A 24424-nucleotide genomic window follows, 5' to 3' on the forward strand; every position below is an offset into this window, starting at 1 on the left:
TCTGGTCTTGTTTTAAAGCTGCACATTTGCTTTCGAGAACATCCGCAAATGGCCACTGCAAGTAATACCACGCTTGTATTTTGTTGAACAAGTGTGCTTTTCAGATGGTGCTCGCTGGTCTTAGGTTGAAAATTGACATTTTTACATCATTCTCAGTAGTTACCACTAAAACTTTTAGTGATAACAATGATAAAAACATGTCTCTTTTGAAATTCCTGAATTTGGCAACACCCAGATTCATTCCTGACATACAATTCATTCCAGGCAACATAAAATTCATTCCTGACACTGTGCTTACAAAACATTGTACAGTCAATTCAACCTTACTTGATATTTCGTATCTCGATATCGAGTTAGAGAACCACTGATGAAATTTCCATCGACCACTCTTTAAACGACCAATTTTAATTTCTTAGGTTTCATATCTCACAACCAGAGGCGCGCACATCGTTTTCATTCGCGTTTGATGTTGCTCACTCAGGGGCCTTCCTTAGCCGAGTAGTTAGAGTCCGCGGCTACAATGCAAAGCCATGCTGATTCGATTCCCGGTGGGCCCAGGAACTTTTCGTAATGGAAATTTCCTTGACTTCCCTGGGCATAGAGTATCATCGTACCTGCCACACGATATACGAATGCGAAAATGGCAACTTTGGCAAAGAAAGTTCTCAGTTAATAACTGTGGAAATGCTCATATGAACACTAAGCTGAGAAGCCGGCTTAGTCCCAGTGGGGACGTTATTGCCAAGAAGAAGAAGAAGGTGTTTCTCACTTGCGATACCAGATATTCGTTAAATTTAAAATGAATAAATAAGCTACGACATCAAAACTGAGAAAATAACAAAACATAGTCAGTTTTGAAAGTTTGAAGTAAATTCCGTTCACGGTACCGGTGATTAGTTTTAAGTTTGTTAGTCATCCATGATACATCAAAATACCACTCAAAACGTGTTTTACTACTTTTTGGCCAACTGGATTGCCCAAATGTCCCTTAGTGCGGCGATTAGTTTCGATGCGCAGAGTCTGGGGTTGTTCGGTTGGTACAACGTAGTATTTTGTGGGTGCTTCTTGTTATTCTTCCGGCATTCAGCTCTTCAACTTCAACTCGTTTCGGGAGATGAGGGTGATTAAGCGTGTTCTGCTTTTGGGCATTTGGGTGCTTAGGAAGAAGATGCTGCTGGTATTCGGTTCTTCCTCCTCTCGGGAACGCAATCGTTGTAAGCATTACGCGTTTCTGTCTGGTGTTTGGTTTTATCGTGGTTCTTTATTTCTTGCTTACGGCTTGAGTTGAAATTGTTCGCCTTTTTTTTTGTTACTCGCAGGGAAGGTGTGTTCTCGAGGCCCCCGGCCGCCGAAAGTCATGTGTAAAATAACGAACATTTTTGCCGGTTGAATCATCTTTGTTTGTAAGGTTGGAAGGCACGTTGTTGTTTGGGCTTGATGTTGGGAGTTTAGTTTCTTTCTGCTGGCAAGGAAATGACAGCGCAGCGTTGTGGGTTCTTTGTTGGGCATGATTGCGGGAAATTTGCAACGTTACAAATTTGCTTTGTTCTTTTTATCGTTTAAATGAGCGAGCTTTTGAGTATTATCATGCTTTTTAATCGGGAGCTCTCATTTCTAACTTTGGTAAGATTCTAACATAAGGCAGGTGTATGAGTCATCAAGGCCTACAGTGTTCAGCTATATCCAAATTGCTTGATTCAATTAATATTGAAACAATCAGAGTATGATGGATAATTGGAGCTAACTCGCGGTTGTTATAAGCTCAATTGATAATCGTAGCTTTGATTATGAGATGAGTGGAATCCTCTTTTGTTGATTGCCACTTAGGGTTTTTTGGAATTTTGCCAGTTCATGATTACAAACTACATTCAATTTTATGGACCTCATGGCCATGCGATTGATATTATCAGTTATTTAGGCGTTTCACATCTGACTTACCTGGGTTACCAAGGCATGACAGAAATTCTTATTTGCGGATGACACAGGCCTATCCGCCAAAGGACAGAGCCTGCGTGTCATCTGTAGTAGATTTCAAAAAGTTTGGATATTTTTTCATCATACCTGCAAAAATGGAAGATTTGTCCTAATACTTCCAAAACTCAACTTGTAATATTCCCACATAAACCAAAAGCTCTTTCTTTGAAACCTTGAAGTAGACATGTTGTAACGATGAGAGGATAGGCAAAAATTGAATGCGGAATGCTGTAACTTTGTCGAACATTCACCTATTTTAATTCTTCAAGAAGTGCCGGACGGGTCGACTAATTTAGATTTAAGTTGCACCCACGGAGATGAACTATGATCACTGGATACCGGTGGAAATTCGGATACCCGGAAGCCTTATGCAGTAAAATTATGACGTGTTTTTAGCAAAGACATCAGTAAGAAATTAAAAATTTCACTGCAAATGAAGATAGAAGATGAAATTCTTAAGCCATTGGTACGCCAAGTATTAAGAACAGTTCGGAAACAACCAAGATATTGTTTTTTCCCCGGAATATTATCCCCGCAATGCAACTCACGATGTGAAAGTAGGTATTTGCAAAAACGACCAATGACAAGTGTTCTTTTTTGACAGGCAGTTGGTTTCGTTTTTGAACTTTGACCTGGTACGTCCTGTCTTAGATCAAAAAAAAAAAAAAAGAATCATAAAGTACAATTTTTTATAAATCCATGTTTTATTGTTTTAATAAACTTCATTCACGGTTCAAGCATACATACAGGGTGGGTCATCTTCTATGTCGGTATGTAAACATTGAAAAGCTTTGGCATTTATCAACCAATCGACCTGATTAAACATTGTATTTTGTAAACGTCGAATCAGTGTCAAAATAGTGACGATTTGTGATCTCACGGCATTAATAAGCAAAAATGACACATATGAGGAACAGAAAATTTATTCGACATCCATGAAATGGAAGTGACCTAAATTGGCCAATTACCATTGACGTCTTATGAGAGTGGCCAAATTAGGAGCACTCTGGCCAAATTAGGCGTATTGAAGTTTAAATAATAAGGAAAATGAATCACTTTTTTATTTGTGAATCGATTCGGACTAGTAAATGAATGTAGTAGCTCTATCATGTAAATGTGGTTTACTGAACAAAGAATGTTTCATGCTGATTAACTATGTAAAGTGGCGAATAATCTATTATGACTACGACTGGCGTATGGCCAAAACCGGTGCTGTTACCCTATTGGTTTAAACAAAACCGCGTTATGTCTTATTTAAATTCAAACTGTTCAGTTTCTGCAATGTAATGCCCTGGTCGTCTGATGATAAAAAATGGTCATAATTTGAATTTGAGTATCCGTGGCATTTTTGTGTAGTTAGTCGAAAAAAAAGTCTATGCCATTGAAGTTTATTGGACTATTTCTAGCTTTAGGCATACATTCGTGCCAAAATCATCGCTGAAACTCCCGAAAAGCTTTAAAATTAATGACAAATGCATCAAAATGAGCTCATTATGCTGTGGTCAATAAAGGCAGCTACCTGATTAATGTTATTTTCATGGAAAAGTCCAAATAAATTACAGAAGGTCATATGAAATAAAATTACCTCATATATAGACATTGATTGATTATTTACAAAGTTGTTAAATTTTCATAAACCGAGGTAAAAGATGGCGCACTTCCTGATTTAATGATTTAAATAGACACTTTATTTCGCAAAAACAAACGTAACGAACAGCTGGTGTTACTGTCATATATTCATGATTTCATGATTTTTAGTCATGATGACAACAGCGCTAAATAACTGTAAAATTTTGATGTTGATAAGTAAAAAAATACTTACAAAGTTAAAAACATGTTAATATAAAATATATAGACAAAAAATCACTTAGGGAATAAATCGATACTTTGTTTTGGTTTACTATTATGATTTTGTTGATGAAGTTTACTTTTTAATTTTTAGTCCAACAATTTTCGTTTAACAACTACCGAAAAGCTAAACATTACATATAATTTGCAATTGGATTAGATGGACAAATTGATGTGAAGATTTGCGAAAAAGTTACACGTCTTCTCAGTGAGTATCGAACTCACGACTCCCTGATCTCTAGTTAGGGCGCGTTACCCCTACGCCATGAGAGGACTCATGAACGCAGAAGTTAAGCTGAATTCGATTTCAGCTCAATAATCACGTGGTCCTTTTTCGCAAAGTGCACCTCTTTCGGAAGAATTAGATGCCCATCCAAACACAACGCTTTCTATATATATCCAAATTGATGGCCTTACTTGCCTTACACTTGTCACAATAAGTATAATTTCAACCGAACTGGATTTTGTATGTGAATCTAAATACTTTTTTTCGTACTAGTGTCACCACAACTTACATATTTGAATAGTTTCATGATATACAGTACCGTAATTTCGGGTGAAATTGATCATTTTTCACGGTTTTTCTAGTCTGTTTTCTATAATGTGAACAATGCCAAACAACTAAATGCAGGAAAACAAGTACGAAAGTGAGCATCATCGACTCATGTAGCGAAATTTTCTAACAAATGTCATTTTAGTGTTAACAAATATTTCTAAAATAAAAAAAAAACAGGGGATCTCATTACGGGGTGAAATTGATCACTTGTCAATGCCATTATTGTTAGTTTTCAAAACAACTCTACATGATAAATTTGAGCTCTCTGAATCCGAATATGCTTGTCAAACTCATAACAATGCAATATTTATATAAATAACGAACAGTTAAATTTCAAGAATTACGCGGAAAACGCCTAAATGTATGCAATTTCCTAAGGAATTCAATGATATCTAACATAAATTCAATTAATTCAACCATATGAGCTAATTGGTACGAGTTTTGGTAATGAAATCTGGTTTAGGGATATTTCTCAAGCATCCTCACAAACTTTCAGGTTTATACCATGTTCAAATCCTTGCTTAGAGATAGAAGTTTATAGGTGTTTGTCAATACTGCACCGTGCATGATTTTGAAATTTTACATTATATTCATAATAATAAACATTCTGTAACGCAAAAAAAAAAACTTCACAACACACTATTCGACAATAGTTACGACAAACAACGTTCATTTACTGCAGCTTACATTGATATTTGTGCTCCATTACGAATAAATAAAATTGTGTGATACGATGATCAATTTCACCCTTCTGATCAATTACACCCGATTTTACGGTACATTACAAAAAATCTGTTTTCCATTCTATTTTATACCATACTATTTAAAAACAACGAAATCTTATAAAAATCCTAATATTTGGTTGTTTATACAGAAGTCGATGTAAATATGTGAAAAAATAGAGCAGTTTTCATCATATCTTGAAGATTGTCAAATTTGGAATTTCCAACAATTTTAGTTACGCCGATTGAGGACAAAATGTCGAAAGTCTAAAACAGGGCTGCCCAACGTACGGCTCGCGGGCCGCATCCGGCCCGCGGCTTTATTTTTTGCGGCCCACGAATTGAATGTTTTACCGACTTGAAATTAGAGCATACCAATTTCATTTTTCCCTTTTCTTTTCTTTTATTTGTTTAGGTTGAGGTTTTAAAGTTCGAACTTTCCATCGAACTTCAACAAAAGTTGTAGGTCAAATTGGTCAAACAAAATCTCACTGGTTTCTCCCAAAATTCTTGACGTTAATTTCTCACAATTCTGGGAAATTTTTATGCACAACCCTGGGCAGGATTATACAAAATATTACGAAGATTTTTCGAAAAATCTTGAGCGTGATGCTCATAAAATCATTAAGATGAATTTTATTGAAAATTTTGCAATTCTTTGGCAGTATTCTCAATGAAATAAACACTGAATCTAGAACATAATCATGGGTAGGGCATTCACATAATCCTGGACAGGGTTACAAAACAAACCTTGAACAAGATTCTGACATAAAACTATGCACAATATTTACAAAATCCAGCGCATAGTTCTTATTTAATCCTAGGCAAAATCTTGGGCAGCTCTCTAGAAAAACACAAGATCTGTTTTCTTTTAGAATCCTGGAAAGGACTATTGGGGGCTTGATTTCATTCTCATAAAATTCAAAACAAGATGCTAAAAAACCACTCAATGAAGGTGCTAAGCTGCAAGTATATTTTTAAATAGAAAAAAAAAATACTAATTTGGTTCGATTTTTTTGCTTTGCTGAAATTTGGCCCACAGTTCAAAAAGGTTGGACGGGCCTGGTCTAAAAGGTTGAACATGATTTTCTCGGTGGGAGATTCCCCCCCTATTAAGAAATGTTTCGATTAGAGGGTCTTGTCCCGGGAAATCCCAGGTGCTAAAAAAATCCCGAATCCCGGGATATTTTCGAAAATCCCGGGATTTCCCGGAATTGCATGTTTTACAAGAAAATACTGTATTATTATTTTCTAATGATGGCACAAAACAAGCTGCATGTTATTCTGGTGATTGTTGATGCAAGAATGAATTTTAGTTATTGCATTCAGCTTACTCAATTGCGTTTTTATTGAGGTTTGGGGCCACTTATGCTTATACTTTTTTCTGGTGTGTTAGTAACGTTATTTTCAATAAACTTTAGCAAGTTTCCCTACGGTTTGTTCCATTTGTCAACAAATGCTTTGGTGGTTGAATTTTTCATCAGATTCAAATTTTATCAATGCCATTTAATCTTCTTGTAACCGTTTCAGTTTGCCCGGTGTACCTTACATTTTTTCCAGGACTAACATGCCTGTGGCTGTCATGCCAATAATTTAAGAGCATGAATATTCCATATGCACAAGAATATAAATAAGTTCATGAGAGTAAATTTTTAAAGATTTGGTAAAATTTGAGAGTGATCGGTATCACCTATACCTAATGCATTATGTTTGATTCCCGTTTCAAACCAACTTTAATAAATGCCCATTGACTTCAACTGCAGATAGGTGAAGTATTGATGGATGAAATCTAAGATAGCATTGTTTTCATCTATTATTATTCAACTTAACCTTCAAAAACAGGTTCGGTTATTTTGAAATTGCCCTTTAAAACTAAACATTGTTTCAATACCCGCTTCGGCCATTCAGTAGTCATTTTGGGAGCATTTGATTGTTGTCTCGGGATCCCGAGAAATCCCAGGATTTTGAAAAATAAAATCCCGAATCCCGGGATTTTTTCGAGTCCGGGAAACAAGCCCCTCTAGTTTCGATCTTCCCTTCTTTTTGCTCCTACTGTTCTCCCGGCTTTTTGTCTTTCAACCTTGTGTTATATTATTTATATATGGTAAAAGTAGCATTCTTTTAGTGTTCAAATGTTACTCAAGGCGGAGGAGCGGGTTACACATTATCTTCTTCTTCTTCTTCTTCTTCTTGGCATTGACGTCCTCACTGGGACAGAGCCTGCTTCTCAGCTAAGTGTTCTTATGAGCACTTCCACAGTTATTAACTGATAGCTTTCTTTGCCAAAGTTGCCATTTTCGCATTCGTATATCGTGTGGCAGGTACGATGATACTTTATGCCCAGGGAAGTCAAGGAAATTTCCATTACGAAAAGAACCTGGACCGACCGGGATTCGAACCCAGACACCTTCAGCATGGCTTTGCTTTGTAGCCGCGGACTCTAACCGCTCGGCTAAAGAAGGCCCCAAGGGGCCCAGGGTTACACATTATGTTATTTTTAAATATGATGAATGAACGGAAACTACACACTCAGAATAATATGCCGAATCTCGGCTTTTGAAAACCGAGATCCGCACAGCCGAGCGTTCGCCAGTCATCTCGGTTTAGTAGTTTTCAGTGTCTGTGAAAGGTACCGTAATTTCGGGTGAAATTGATCATTTTTCACGGTTTTTCTTGTCCGTTTTCTATAATGTTGACAATGCCAAACAATTGAATGCATGAAAACAAGTACGAAGGTGAGTCTCATTGACTCATGTGCCGAAATTTTCTAACAAATGTCATTTTAGTGCTAAGAAATATCTCTATAATAAAAAATCGGGAAATCTCATTTCGGGGTGAAATTGATCACTTGTTAATGCGATTATTGTTAGTTTTCAAACCAACTCTATATAATAAATTTGAGGTCCCTGAATCCGAATATGCTTGCTAAATTCTTAACAATACAATAATTATAGAAATAATGAATAGTTAAATTTCAAGAATTACGCGAAAAACGCCTAAATGTATGCAATTTCCTAAGGAATATCTCGATATCTAACAGAAATTCAATTATTTCCACCGAATGACCAAATTGGTACGAGTTTTGGTTATGAAATCTGGTTTGGGGATATATCTCAAACATTCTCACAAACTTTCAGGTTTATACCATGTTCAAATCCTTGTTTAGAACTAGAAGTTTATGGATGTTCGTCAATATTGCACCGCACATGATATTGGAATTTTACATTATTTTCATAGATATAAACATTCTTTAACGCAAAACACTTAACAACACACAATTCAACAATAGTTACGACAAACAACGTTCATTCACTACAGGTTACATTGATATTTGTGCTGCATTAGGGAGAAATAAAATCGAGTGACACTGTGATCAATTTCACCCTACTGATCAATTTCACCCGAATTTACGGTAGCTAAACCGTGTTCAACTGAAAATCTCGGCTTCACACAAACTGAGATCTCAGCTGAATTGAAAAACAGGGAGTACTATTTATAGTATTTATAAAATAACATTTAAAAACAATTTGAACGTACTTACTAAATAGTTCGTTCAATCTAACATCCTCCCGCTTCATCATTTCCAACACAAAATTTAAGTGGTTTTCGATTCCGGTAGTTGACGTGACTCTATCACGCTTTTAACTGGAAGTACACTTGAAATATTATTTGAAGTCACCGTGCATTTAGGAAAAATCTGCGCTTCAAAAAATTATATTATTTTTCCAAATCACGCGAACTAGAATACCACTACGAGGCGTACAATTATGCCATAATTCAAGTAAAAATTCAAAATTTACGATGTATAACGAAAAAATCTCAAAAAGTTTACAAATGTAATGTTAAGGTTGCCTCGTACCGTGCTATGTCACCATTTACCGTGCGTATAGTTTTCGTCATGATTTAATTTCATATCTTGAAGAAACGCTGTTAGTGGAGCAACTATGTTGCTAGTAGTGTGCGCCCTCAATTTTAAGGGTATTCAAACCTTATTTTAGAATGAAAGCCATAGAAAGTTGAAAAAATGGCTAAATAATTTTTTTTTCATTGAAAGCGTTATAGGAGGTTCGACTGTATTGTCCAAACTATTTCATATTCACTCAAGAATTAAATATGGGGTAGTTAAATCACGACATAACAACAAATCCAATACTACCCAATAATTTCAAGACTTTTACACTAATGCACGGTAACAGGAACCATAAATATTAAAAAGGGTCCATTCACCGTGCATTTGTGTTTCGACTGAAACACAATAAAAAAAATCTAATTTGCATAAAATCTCATGATTCATACGATGAAATATATGTAACTACAAGTATCTAAGGCGAAAACTCATTGAAATTTTGAAAAATTTGATGCTCTAACGGTAAAATGAAAAATGTGATTTTTTGGCGTTTCTACTAAGAGTTTAAAAAAATCCTATTATTAAACAGAATAAACATAATTTTGACTACTAGAACAAGGTTTCTCAGAAGGCTTTGTGACAAGAACTACTTCATTCCATCAGTTTCACAAACGGGTAGATCAAGCTTTCAAGAGGAATCCCTACAGTTCAATACGAGATGTGGCGAAGAAACTGAATCTATCCAAAACATTCGTGCAAGATGCAAAAAACGTGAAGGACTACTACATACGTACAAAGTTCAAAAGGCGCCTAATCGAGATGCATGGCAGAATACGTCAGTGATTTCCAAAAATGGGAGAATTCACCCCCCGTGGGGCGATTTTCAACTCAAGGGGGCAAAAATTTGTAAAACAGAATTTGGAAGGCGAAAAATCCAGAAAGAGGGCGAAAAAGCTAACACGGCAGGCAGCTAATTTTAAGCTATGAAACACACAATGTTAGTGTTATGCATGCAGGTTTTTAAAAATCATGTGCAATTTAAAGAATGATCGATATTTGAGATTTTCACAAGGCCGGACTGATTAGTCAGTGGATTTGGGTGTACAAGACATGCATCTGAGAGTTCTGAGATATTTTTGCATATGCCCCAATTTTTTATATAAGGTTTTTTTTTGTAAGGAAACTTTGAGGTTAGGAAGCTAACAGTAACCATCTTTAAGTTTCGGTTCCACTCATTCTTATCATTTATTATGATATAAATCAAATTTTGGAAGAGTAGCAGAAATCGGATTCCAACTTGATTTTGAAGACAAATAACACTCTATTTAAAAAAAGATTTGAAGAAATATCAGAGATGCGTCAGAAAGTCCGAAAAAATCTGAAAAAAAAACGCTTCTGATATATTACATTGAAATATTAGTTGAAAACCATTCTCGATTTCATATTATGATTCTATGGATATGCGAGTCGAAGACATTTTTGGCGAAGATAAATATTTGAATCACTTATCAGGGGGCGATTCCAGATAAGCATTAGCATCAAGGGGGCAAAAGTTTAATAAGTTTGGGAAGCACTGTTGACCAAACCACATTGCCTCGTTATGGATGATGAGACGTATGTAAAAGTAGACTTCCGTGCATTTGGATATGGAATTGAAATTGATTAAAACAAGCATGGGAAAATATTCATAACATGTTCTTTTTCACTCCCCGAAAGTTTGAAGATGATCGATTGATGCTGCGAATTCTGCCAAATATTTGTTTGTGTACAAAATCACCATTTAGTGTTTTGTTGATAAATGTTTGTATTGAAAAGAATACATCATCAACATTTTACATTGGTATTTGAAATATTTACTGAGATATTTCAGAATATGTTTTAATTCCGTAGAGCCATTGTCTCTCTCGACGGGATTCGAAAATATATAGACATAAGCCAAGGAGCTCATTAGGCATCATATTTTGGAATTAACGGGATTTTCAAGTATCTTTTTACAAATCAGTAGTATCAGCACTTCAAGATTCAACACGGTTTCAAGATGTGATTGATAATTTCTGAAAAAATACAAGCATTTCCAATTATAAAATTATGATTTATTTCTAATTAATGAAAATTTCATAAAAATTATGAATTATGATAAACGTCTTTGCTTATCTGTATAACTCCAGTCTGACTTACACCGACCATATGAAGCCATAAAATCATTCAAAACGTTTATTTAATGCACGGTACGATTATGCCAACACGTTCAAAATTTTATAGCTGCCGGAAACGAACCGTGGCAAAATCGACAAGCCTATTTGTAGTGCAATTTTCAAATACCATTCTTTTCCTTTCTGGCGTTACGTCCCTACTGGAACTGGATCTGCTTATGAGGTTAGTGTTGTTTTAAGAACTTCTACCATTATTAACGAGAAAATCTACTTTAAGAAATAATCCTCGACTGGCGGGACTTGAACCTTCGACCTTCAGCTTGGTCTTACTGAATAGCCCACGCCATTCATGAAAATTATTTGTATAACAATCCTACAACATTATATTTGGTAAATTTGTTGATAATAATCAATTATCAATCTCAAATCCTAGAACACTTTAGACCTTTCGATTTAGGCACGGTGCTCAAATCAAATGGTTTCGTGTTCCCATAATAGAACGATTCCAAAATCGAACCGACATTGTACTACTTGAAAACCGACTGCATTTTAAATACAATCGATTTTAAAAATTTCTTCGTTTGTGCATTCAGGAGTTAACTGCACACCACTTGTTTGATGAACTGTTCTACAGTAAAACTGAAAAAAAAATCAAAGTAAGAGAAAATATAAATTTTCCAACTACAGAATTCTTTGTACACATATTAGACCTTTATACAATATGAGTCAAAATCATCAGAATGAATTATAAACTAGCGCCTTCATTCTTTGATTGTGTAACGCAAAATTTTCTCGTCAAATTTTGGATTTAAGTTTGATAATGCAGTTAAAGAAAATTGCAAATCCATTGTTTCGTTCTCGCTTAAAATTGTATATGTACGACCTTCATCTAAATGTTAGACCGATGTTATTTAGAAGTGCAAGTTTGTAATTTTCAAGAAAATGTTGAAATTCTATGCCTCAAGACTAATAGCACTGTAACTATCACGCAGAAGAAAATGTTTTACGACCAACAGAGCAAGCTTCAAAAGTTTGGTTTATTTATGAAATGAATAACTGCACTTAATCAGTCAATTCATCATTTCGATTTTCCACATTTTCGTCATACCAAAAAAGCAACCCTCATTGCTCCACATTTTTTCTCTCTCGTTCATGAAATATATGTGTGCCTTCTCGGAGCACACCAACCCACTGAGTGCAAGCTTCCGGACTACCGACTGGCCTATCTACCACCCTTCCGAGCGCATTAAATGTGTGTTTTCACGGTTCGCCGGAGAAACAGTTGTTTTATCGATAAATATTTAATTAAAGCTAAGGAGAGTACGAAAAACACAACAACAACAGTAGCAAATCGTCGTCGTCAGTCGAATGGGAAAGCATAAGCTCGGAGTACCAGTATTGTGGTGGTGTTATGACTGAGTTTCATATTCGTTACGTTTAGATATAGTCGCTAGTTTAGTCTACTGTCAGCGAAGTTTTCTCTCTCACTGGTCGTGTACATATCTCATGATAGGAATGTTGCATTTTTCATTCATCGGCTTACCTTTTTTTGTTTTCGTGATCCTTGATGTCGTGTTTTCCAACTGGTACTCACACCGATACACTGTTTACTGGTTTTTTCTTCGCTTTTCCAACTAGTTCACACGTTTTCTTCTTTTCTCTTTCGGTTGTTATGTTTTGCTGTTTTGTTGCAATTTCTTCTCTGTGTTGATCTTCTTTGTTTCGGTGTTTTTTTTTTGTTTGTTGTCAATTTATTGCGTTTCTTCTCCTCTTTTGTCAGACTTTTATGTAATATTATTAAATAGATTCAATTTTCATAATCTGTCTATGGGCAAAGCAGAAAAAGCTGCGAGGGAATTTTCGATTGAAAGATGATGACACCCGCAGAGAGTTGACAATGGGAGGGCTATGTAATGGTGGTGGGTGTTCGCGAAATTCGTTTCTAAATTGTTTGAAAGAGAGCGAATAAAATGATATAAAACGCTCGGACTAAAGTCGCAATGCAGCCAAAGAAATAAAGCAAAATCACTCACTTATCCAACTATTTCTCTTTTATTGCCCCTCGCGCGCAGAAGCTCGTGGCTTTAAAATTATGCATCAACTTGAACGGTTTTTATATATTTCGCGTTTGAGCTTCACACGTTTGTGTACGGTTGGTTTCGCGATTTTCGCTTATATTCGAGGAGGAGGCACGCCGCACTTTCAACAATAACTAGTTACTTGGCGACTTGGTGCGGTGCGGTGTCATTACTTGGTGGCCAAACTCGATTTGAACCATTTTCTGCCTCCGTGGTTTACTAGGTACGACTCTGCTGCAGTATTCGTGAATCGCCGAACTGTCGACGCCTGCTTTGATTCAATGCAACTAACGCTGAAACACTTGCAAACCTTCGTAAGACGACAATCCTAACTTGTCAATCACAGTATGCTACGACCATCAAATTTCACTTTCTTCACCAATTTCACTCGATTTCACGGATGCGGATGTAGACGCGTTGAACTCATTAGCAGTCGATCGACTATTTCAACCACTGCCTGGGATAGTTGACTGATCTCCTTAGAGGCCGCGATCGAACTGGTCTCGTTTTTATACGCGTAGACGATAGATTCCTGGATGATCCTCGCCAAACGATGATCTGGGAGGAAGTTGTTGGACCTTGCACTGCACTCACTCTCAGTCTGGAAGCGGTCCGTCCTCCGCGGATCGCTTTTATAATTTATTTCAAAATTAATATATTTCACTTCTCTCTCCGTGTCCGCAGTGTCCAATCAAGTGCGCGGGTTCGTCTTTTCTCTCCAACACCCTTTTCCGCAACTCTCTCTCGCGGCGATAAGTTTCTCGCTCTCGGGTGAGGGATGCGCTCCTTTTCAAACCTGCCGAAGAAGACGCGTGGATGTTCCGACGGTTAGTTCCCTATAGATTTGCACGTAGATAGCAAACCGTAAAGGCAGGTAGTTTAGTCTGATTGGAACTGGATGGAAGTGTTGAAGTTGATTGATTTTGTCGATACGATGGATGGGTCACGCGCGGCGCTTAGAAACCACGTCAACGTTGAACGGAATCTCGGCAAGCACTGGCGGCGTCGGTGAAGCTTTTCGTTCGGGCGCGCTGAGTTGCTACGCTATACGCTTCGGCAAGGCGTCAAGCGACGAACCGGCGGCGGGGACCGAGGATGAACTCACTCGGCACACTAAGAAGTGTTCGCACAAACAAAGGGTGTACACAATCTTGAGTGAGATTCCATTAGCTGAAATGTGAAATCAACTGCCGTCATGTTTTCTGAAACCAATTTATCGAGAAATTTACGTCAAACATGGATTTTATATCGTACAATTTAGTTTTGTTCGCAGAAGGGTGCGTTTAATCATGTTTTTAGGGTTTGTTCCGCGGTTGAGGAGAGAATGAAGGGTTGTGAGAGATGCGTGTTGCGCACGTCGAAAAGAGCTCCACTGTGTTCATTTTTGGCTGCGTTCGCATGGGGAAAGCGCGCGAATCGTAGAGTATGTACCGCTACCACGTGCTTCTTGGTCGTTTGGCGCGTATGTAACTGAAAACCTATGTCAATTATTGTTGTTTTATTACACAGTTGTTCTCATTTAGTCCATATCGTTAGCTCTACGCCATTTGACATAATATCGAGAATCTATGTAGCCTAAGGCTAAGTAGCCATGTTTTTGAAGTGAGCATCAAACTCAAGAGTAATTACTTACTTGGCCAAATCTCATCAAAAATAATTTTCCACTTTATCAAACTGTTTTCGAGGTTCACCATCAAAAAATGTTTTCGTTAAGAGTCAAATATGTTGAGCATTTGCATCTGTGTGTCTGTCTGTCCAGAGGTGAATAAACCGCGTGGTATAAAACCTCTATTAGAGCGGTTCCATTTGAATTCGAATGTCGGTTTACTTTTGTATTTTTTTATTTGGATGAAATTTTGCACATGCTTTCTTTATGCCCAAAAATGCCTTTTTGCATCATCGGCTCGCCATTTTGACTCTAGCCTTACTTTTGAGAAGGGCCTAAGAAAAAATCCTTAATAATTTTCAAAGAATTATAACTTAGAAACGGTTTGTCCGATCAGTTTGGTGCCTTCCGCAAAGTTTAAGGTTATTGTTGGGACTATCTGGAAAAAAATATACACTGTAAAAAAATGTTGTAATTTTTTATATATCGAAAATAAAGCTTAAAAATCAATTTTCTCAAAAATCGTATTTTTGATTTTTTTTATATATGTTGAAGTAGACAAAAAATGAAGTCTTTTGCACAGTGGGTCAAGATGGAGAAATCATGGACAAAAAAGTCATGATTTTTTATAAAAAAAGGTGAATTTGTTGAAAATGGTCATAATAAACTTTTCAAATGTTTCGGTAGCAATTAGCAAAATTTTCTCATATACAGTGGGATTCCGTTTTTGGCATGCTCCGTTTTTGGCATGCTCCATTTTTGGCACCCCCCGATTTTGACAACAAAATGGATCCGTTTTTGGCAACATTTTTGAAAACCATTAAAATTTGTAAACTTTTGCAAAAATCTGTGTGTCTGTTATGTTAGTCTTTTGAAAAGCAAGTCAGCTTCACGCCTATCACAATCGAGCTCTATTTTCGTTGATATTTTCCCAAATTGCACCAACTGCTAGTATAACCGTACGCGCCCATTTATTTCTAAAAGGTCGTGTGTTTGCAATGTTTCAAAAAGTAATTAATCTCTATGAGTATCTCAACTAGAGTTCCAATGTTTTTTTTCTCAGGCATAAACGTTGTATGACCAGCCCACTTGAGTATGCCGGTAGGTGATACACATTCTTCTTCGAATTCGGAAAAGCTCTTTTGAACAAAGCAAACGCACCCACACAAGAGCAGCAAAAAGTCTAAGGGTTTCTATCATGAATTTTGCCTCGCCTCTTCAACTCAAGCAAAAAGTTATGTCTCTTAGAGTTTCTTGGACAATACATGATAAATAAAATACAGTCGAAACTTCACTTTATTTCAATAAAGTAATTCAAGCGTGCGATGATTACGGTAGAGACTCTGTATTGTATAATGTTAGATTTTGAAGAAAAAATCCAATGTTGCTAAGTATGGAGTGTAATGCGTGCCATATCAAGATTTAAATTAAGCATGCGGACTACATGGATCAAAATATTCCTAATGCTATCCTGGTGATCCCTAGCTTGGTCTAGGAGTTTTCTAACTGTATTCTGGAGAATCCTTACGGGATCCTATATTCTTCTGGGAATCTTCAGCGGAATCTTGAAAATACTGAGCGAAATCTGGGTATTCCTATCGGGAATTAAAGGTTTCTGGCGGGTTCCTTAAGAGATATAATTAGTTGTTTGAGACGCTGTTTAAAATCTGTCGATTCCTTGTAAATTCCTAAGGTCTCAGACGCCCTGTAAGTTTCTAGCGGAATGCTGGGGTTTTCTGTATGTTGAACATTTCTAGCAAAATCTTGAGGATTCTGAATAGGTTTCCCGCGGATTATGGAGATTGCTATTGGCAGTCTTAGAAGTCCTTATAAACTTTTGAGAACTTTCAGCAATATCGCAGCTGAATCTGAGCTTGAATCTGATGTCCTTAAAATTCCTAGCAAGCTCTTGGGTAGACGTTAATTCCCATATGACTTCTAGGCAAGATCCTATCGATTTCTAGCAAGCTACTTCAGAATGTTAACGGATTTCTGTGGATTCTTAACGGACACCTGAAAATTCTTATCGGGATTTAAAGGTTTCATAGCGAAATCCTGCGAATATCTGTTGGATGCATATGGTTAATTTATAATATACAAGCTCATCTTCTAAAACTTATTGAAGTGATGAGAAGCTCATTTATGTATTCTGCGAAATTGTGGGCCACAATTAAGGATCTTGGGGTTCTCAAGCATCCGCATGCTGAGCATCACTGTTTACCATTTTTCAATTATTTCTGGGGGATTTTTTCATTCATATTGCAGTGGAAAATCCAAATAAATGCTTAGTCAATATTCTGTTTCGATAAACATTATAATGTTTGTATATTCCGATTAATTTCAGCTGTTTCTGTGTGCCATTTTGATTGTAATAAATCATTTTATATGAGATACCATACTATGCAAAGAACATAATTTTGGAGAGCCATTTTCAATTGATCGAATATTGTCAAATTTGGCAGCAGGAGCGATAGCCATTAGACCACCAACCCCGTCATTGTAACATTTGACACTTGAACTTAAAAGACAAACTGTTATGTTATGTTATGTTCATTGAATTAGAAAAATCATTATGTTTTGTAATACCTAGATTTTTTTTCGTAAATACATTTCTGTATTTCTGTATTCTTTTACTATTTTATGGAATTGTCCAATTCTAGAATAAAGGTCACTTATGCGATTATTGTTTTTTCACGGCCTATGTATGCAAAAAGTTTCCATAAAGTTCATAGAACATCATTGAAGATGCTTCAGCAATCGAAAGTGTGTGGAGCGTCTGTCACTATTAACATGACAGGTCTATAAATTTATAGCATAGCCCTCTCGTACGGAAATCCGCTTCGAAATAGACCATTTGGAAGTCTGGCCATCATTTGGATTGATAATGATGATGTAATAACGTCCAAATAATATTCTTGAAATTGAAAAAAAATGGGTTCCGATTTTGGCACAGTTCCGTTTTTGGCAAAAACGGAATCCCACTGTACCTTTTTTGTTGAAAATTTTGCGTACTTTCATTAAATCGGGTCGAAAAGCATTCAAAAAGTTTATTTAGACCATATTGAAAAATCAACCTTTTTTTTTAAAAAATCATAACTTTTTTGTCCATGATTTCTCCATCTTGACCCACTGTGCAAAAGACTTCATTTTTTGTCTACTTTAACATATAAAAAAATAAAAAAAATCAAAAATACGATTTTTGAGAAAATTGATTTTAAGCTTTATTTTTGATATATAAAAAATTACAACATTTTTTTTACAGTGTATATTTTATCCAGATAGTCCCAACAATAACCTAAAACTTTGCGGAAGGCACCAAACTGATCGGACAAACCGTTTCTAAATTATAGTTTTTTGAAAAAAAATAAGGATTTTTTTCTTAGGCCCTTCTCAAAAGTAAGGCTAGAGTCAAAATGGCGAGCCAATGATGCAAAAAGGCATTTTTGGGCATAAAGAAAGCATGTGCAAAATTTCATCCATATCAAAAAATATTTTCTTCCCATATGTTGATATGAACATTATCAAAGGTTACTTGACCAGATATAAGTGATTCAGAACAATTTGGAAACCCAAAATGAAGTATTTTTGTTTATTATTTTCCTAGTAACGGAGTGATTTTCAATCTAGTGTTCATTAAAATAATGTTCTATGTCTCGATGGTCCCTTTGATATCGAGATTTGGAGAGGCGACTGTAATAATGTTTAATATTACAACACCTTTTCCTCATAAATTTGTTTTCGCCATTTTAGATTATGAGCGGTTCCACGCCGTTTCGCAAACCCGATTATTTTTGTATTTTTTGAATCGCCTGAAAATTTGCATACAGATTCTTTATGACCAAAAATGCCATAATGCACTTTCAGACCGCCATTTTGAACCTCGCCTTATTTTTGAGAAGTGCGTATCGGAAAATGCATGGCAAATCTTTAAAAAACTGTAACTCGAAAACGGTTTGTCCGATCGATTTGAGATCTGCTACAAAGTTGTAGGTATTGCTTAGGACTATATGAAGAAAAATATGCACGGTAAAAAAAAAAGTTACAGATGATTTTTTATTTTAAAAACAAAATTTTAAAATCGATTTTCTCCCGAAACGCAGTTTCGATTTTTTTTATTTTTGGATACGTTTTAGGGGACAACTTATGTGATTTATTGCACAATGTTTCAAAATGGAAAAATTATGGACAAAAAAGTTGTGTTTTTTTAAAAAATTACAGATTTGGAAAAAAAAAGAAATAGAGGAAAACAATATTTTTTTATGTGATTATTTGAAAGTACAGAAAAATTGCAATCGAAAAGTACTTGAGTAATTTTTTTCTAGGTTGCATCAATTTCGAGATATACTCATATTTATATAAAATTTTCAAATAAAAAAAAGAAAAATAGGCCCTTTTCAAGCATATTTCGTGTTTTTCCATTCCAGAAAAAAATTATTTTGATTGAGCGAATCGTAGCTAAATCGTTTATCGTTTGATCGAAACATTTATGCTTAAGTATTGAAAAAAGAGTGCACGGTAAAAAATATAAACGATATTTTCAAATGAAAATTTAAAGCTAATAGTTCTTAAAAACCGCAACATTGATGTTTTTAATTTTTGGATATATTTTGCGGTTGTTGTAGGTATTGTTTAGGACTATTTGGAAAAAAAATGCACGGTAAAATAATGACAGATTTTTTTAATAAAAAAAAAATTAAATTGATTTTCTGTGATTTTTATTATTTTTGGACATGTTTTAGGGGACAACTTATGTGATTTATTGCACAATGTTTCATAATGGAAGAATTATGGACAAAAAAGTTATAATTTTAAAAAATATTACAAATTTTGAAAAAAATCGAAATAATGGAAAACAATATTTTTTTATGTGAGTATTTGATAGTACAAAAAATGCATTGGAAGAGTACTTAAGTAAAATTTTTCTAGGTTGCATCAATTTCGAGATATACTCATACTTATATAAAATTTTCAAATAAAAAAAGAAAAATAGGCCCTTTTCAAACATATTTCATGTTTCTCCATTCCGGAAAATTTTTAACATTTTTAAATACAGTGGGATTCCGTTTTTGGCATGCTTCGTTTTTGGCATGCTCCGATTTTGGCACCCCCCGATTTTGACAACAAAATGGATCCGTTTTTGGCAACATTTTTCAATACCATTAAAATTTGTATTTTTTTGTAAATATTATCGTGTGTGTTGCTTCAGTCACTTGAATAGCATGTCAACTCCACACTGATAACATTCCAGATCTCCATTTTCGTCGATGTTTCTCCAAATTTCACCAACTACTAAGGACTCGCGTACGCGCTTTTTTACTTCAGAATGGTCATTGGTCATACATAGGCAACGTTTCATGAGACCAATAATCTGCACCAGTATCTCAACTTAAGACCATTCTTTTTTCATAGGCATTCATATTGAGTGACCAGCCCACTTGAGTCTGCCAGTACACAGTTCGAACGAAACGTGTAAATTTCTGAGACATATAATGCACTTAATCGGAGCGTGGTATAAAATGGACATTTACATGGTATGTCATGTAAACTTCAATTATATGTCGTGTAATCCGGCAGGATTCTATGTGATTACGTGACATATAACACAAATTTACATGTTTCAAGACTTAAATTTACATGACGTCGTGTTTACATCGCATAAATAAAGCAAAAGCAGTTTTCTCATTTTAAAACAATAAATTGATGAAAATAAGAACATACAGCTTTTTTATTTGGCAAATAAAAGAACTGTGTGTTTTTATTTTCTTCAATTTGTCTATTTAAAAAGAGAAAACTGCTTTTTCAGTTTTGACTTTTGCACCATTTTTACTTGGGCCTTAAAGCTACGTTCTCTCTTTTCTATAGACTCTATAAGGCGTTAGATTTGTTAAGAGACGATCCAGAATTCTGTTCAAGATTGTTAATCAAGGATACGGGTCTCAACATCATCAAAATGTTCCTTACGAGCTGAGTCTATGAGTTTCCTATCTATACCCTGGAGAATCCTTAAGGGATTCTTCGTATCTGCATATTCCATGTGGACACTGAGAGCTTCTTGAGGGATCGTTAGAGTGTATAACTGGTTATGGAGGATTATGTCCAAAATCTGGAAATTTCTAATAAACTCTAGAGCGTCTTGTAAATTTTAAGCGGGATAATGTGAATTTCTAGCAGTATTTTTAATATTTTCGGCGAAAGCTTGAGGATTTTGAAAAGGTTTCCAGAGGAATTTGAGGTGTGCTAGTGGTAGCCTAATAATAATAAACTATTAATTTTTCTCATCGGAGACTTGAGAATTTACGGCAACATCGCAGCGGAATTCCAAGATGTTAACTCATAGCAAAATCCTTAGCAAGATCCTGAGAACTCTATGCGAGATCCTACGAATGCTTGGCAAGATGCTTCAGAGCTCAAGCGTTTTTTCTGTAGATTTCTTATGAGAACCTGAAGATTCCTATAAGGTTCTTGAGGTTTTTTTAACAGGATCCTGTAAATTTCAGTTGATTTCATAAGGCAGGTGTAAAACATATATCAAGCTGAATTAAAAATTATTTCAAGTAAAAATTAAATTCTACACAATTACAAGACATTTATGCATCCTCTCATGTTTATGTTTGCCCTTTTGATACAGTCAACCATTCATTATAAAATGCTTTACTTTATCAGAAACATAAATTGAAGTAGCAATTCTAAATTTACCGAATTTTTCAGATTTTATGCTAAAGTCCAAAAGTTAAACTGATTTTAAATGTTCATTCAATTAGAAAAAAAGGTCATGCCGTTTTGCAATACCCAGCGCTTTTGATTCGCAAATACGTGTTCAAAAGAAAAGATTTTTGTTTTCGTTTTCTCTCATAGTATTAAGAAAATGTCCAGTTCTTCAATAAAAGTCACTTATGCGATTATTGGTTTTACAAGGCCCTCTTATACAAAAATTATGCATAAAGCTTCTAAAAAACAATTGAAGACGTTGAGGCGTAAAAACGCAACCAGAAAATCATTTGCCAGATTTAATATTACGGAGCTATAGATTCATAGCATAGTATAACCCTTCGGAAAAATGCTTCGAAGTGAACCTTTTCGAAGTCTCAACGCCTTATGATTCCATAAAAATGATGTATTAACATTGTAATGATGCTTTCAAAACCATTAGTTGAAAAATAAAATTTGAAATATGGGTTCCGATTTTGGCACGGTTCCGTTTTTGGCAACTGAAAATTTCAACTTTGTTGCCAAAAACGGAATCCCACTGTACTTAGAAAGAAGGCGTCTTCGGCAAAGTTGTTCAGTAGTTCAAGAGCTATCATTATTTGAGCCAAGAAATCCATGATTTTTTTGGCTTTTCATAGCCGAGTGGTTAGGATCTTTTCGTAATGAAAATTCTCATGACTTCCATGGGTATAGAGTATCATCGTACCTGCCACACGATATACGAATGAGAAAAATGGCAACTTTGACAAAGAAGCTCTTAGTTAATAACTGTGGGAGTGCTTATAAGAACATTATGCTGATAAGCAGGCTCTGTCCCATTGAGGACGAAATGCCAAGAAGAAGAAGAAGAAGAAGAATACATGATGAAGAATTGAGTAAAGGAAGCTTTTCAAAAGTTTAACTTTGCTCTGAGATATATCGTTTTGAATGTTTGCGACTACTTTTCGATACACTCCTTACTTCTCCACTCTCCATGGTTTTTTAACCGATTTTTGTTGGTATTCCTCCAGAGACTTCTCTAAGGATTCTTACAAGAAAATATCTACAAGGAGTCTTGCAGAGATATCTTCAAGGCTTTTTCAGGAGTTACACTAGGACAATATCTTCCAGAACTCCTCAAGATGTTTCTCCAGAATTTCCTTTGAGGATTCCTCCTCGAATACATACAAACAGCCATTCCATGAAAAAACGATCTAGTGGGTCTCCGAATTCCGTGAAAATTTGCTATTTTGTTCCTTATCCGAAATAAGGATACACGTATTTTTGGATTTTTTGATTAGGGTGACCATTTTCGAAATAGGGTGACCAGAAAAATTGCGATCTTGCAAAATTTAACTCAATAGTTTCCGTTTTTTCGTGTTTTGAAGGCCTCGGGACCAAAGGGGCTATTGCTGCTCTCATTTTTTCTTAAAAGTTCAGAAAATTTTACGTAAACAGTCAAATTTTTAGCAATGTATGTTTTTTAGTTTTTGAGATATATTTTTTTGAAAATAAAAAATCAGTCATTTTTTATCGGCACACACTTTAGGTCTCAGCGCATTAGATTTGTAATGTTTAAAAAAAAACATAACTTTTGAACAGCTCAACCGATTTCCAATCCTTTTTTATGGAATGAAAGCTTAAGGTCTCAACTTTTCAAAAAAAAATAGAAAAAATAGAAAATTAAAAACAAATAAATTTTCACATTAAAATATTTGAAAATTTCTTAAAAAGCTAGAAATTTTTATATTTTTTCACGTTTAAACATAATTTAATCAGATTTGTCAATTTTGTCTGAATAGTTGAAATTTTAAGCTTTTATTCCATACAAAAAGATTGGAAATCGGTTAAGCTGTTCAAAAGTTATGTTATGGATGTTTCCACTTCCGGTGAGTTGGGACACAATTGTCCTTGCTTCGAGTGATCTCATAATTGCTTGTCACTTTGCTTATAGGTAAATTTTCTACACATCTCCCTTCACAGGAGAAGTGGACGTCTGGCTGTTTGTAAAGTATGTCTGATTGATAGTCAGGCTGCTATAAAAGCTCTTGCTTCGGCCAACTCAAGGTCGAAGCTTGTTATCGCATGTCGAACTCAAATTGAGGAACTGAATTCAGTCAACTCTGTAAAACTTGTATGGGTACCTGGCCATTCTTCAATCGCTGGAAATGAATTGGCTGATGAGCTAGCTCGCGATGGAGCATCGCATGACTTCATTGGCCCTGAGCCGGCTATTCCAATTTCGAAGTGCTGGGTGAAGCTTCAGATTAATTCTAGGGCGGCAACTCAGCACAAGCAATATTGGAATAGTTTGGAGTCGTGTCGTCAAACAAAATTGTACATTACTGAGCCATCTCCAAAGGTGGCGAAGTATTTAACAAATCTGTCAAAGCAGAATGGCAGTCTCTTGGTCAGAGCGTTGACAGGCCACTGCCGACTCAACTATCACATGGCAAATATTCAGTGTGTTGACTCATTTGTGTGTGATAGTTGTGACTCCGATTATGGAACTTCTTCTCACCTGATATGTAACTGTCCAGTTTTTGCGCAAATGCGATTCCAATTACTTGGTAAACACTTATTAAGTGAAACTGAATTCAGAAGCCTGAATCTTCAAAACATTATTTATTCTTAACCCGCTGTGGTAATGAGCTATAGGCTCTCTTTACGCTCATGCGTTTTGCAGTGCCCTTTTTAGGGCGCTGTTCGAACCCATAGTGGTATGGAGCTACATGCTCTCAATTCGGTTATGCGATCTTCCCTCTTCAAGGGACCCCACTCCTATTTCCTCCCATCTTTCTCTTCCCTTTCCTCTCCCATCGGGTAGATGATGAAATAGGCTCAAATATGGCGATGGCACAAATCTCCCAAATGGCGGGGAACGTGCCTTTGGAGCCGGCCTTCTGATACCTGATACCTTATAGAAGTTTCCTACAGGAGACTCTTCCAGGGA

General features: G+C 35.7%; 1 protein-coding gene across 1 annotated transcript in view; it reads right to left on the minus strand.

Moving 5' to 3' along the window:
- The window catches only part of LOC5572076 (serine-rich adhesin for platelets), a 170245-nt gene extending 156075 nt beyond the window's left edge, over positions 1–14170 (minus strand). The window contains exon 1 of the mRNA XM_021847902.1: positions 12645–14170. The gene's annotated coding sequence lies outside the window, so the exon portion shown is untranslated. The remainder of the gene's footprint in view (positions 1–12644) is intronic.
- Positions 14171–24424: the final 10254 nt, after the last annotated feature.

Source organism: Aedes aegypti, chromosome 2 (assembly GCF_002204515.2).
Source record: "Aedes aegypti strain LVP_AGWG chromosome 2, AaegL5.0 Primary Assembly, whole genome shotgun sequence".
In the NCBI taxonomy this organism is placed as follows: domain Eukaryota; kingdom Metazoa; phylum Arthropoda; class Insecta; order Diptera; family Culicidae; genus Aedes; species Aedes aegypti.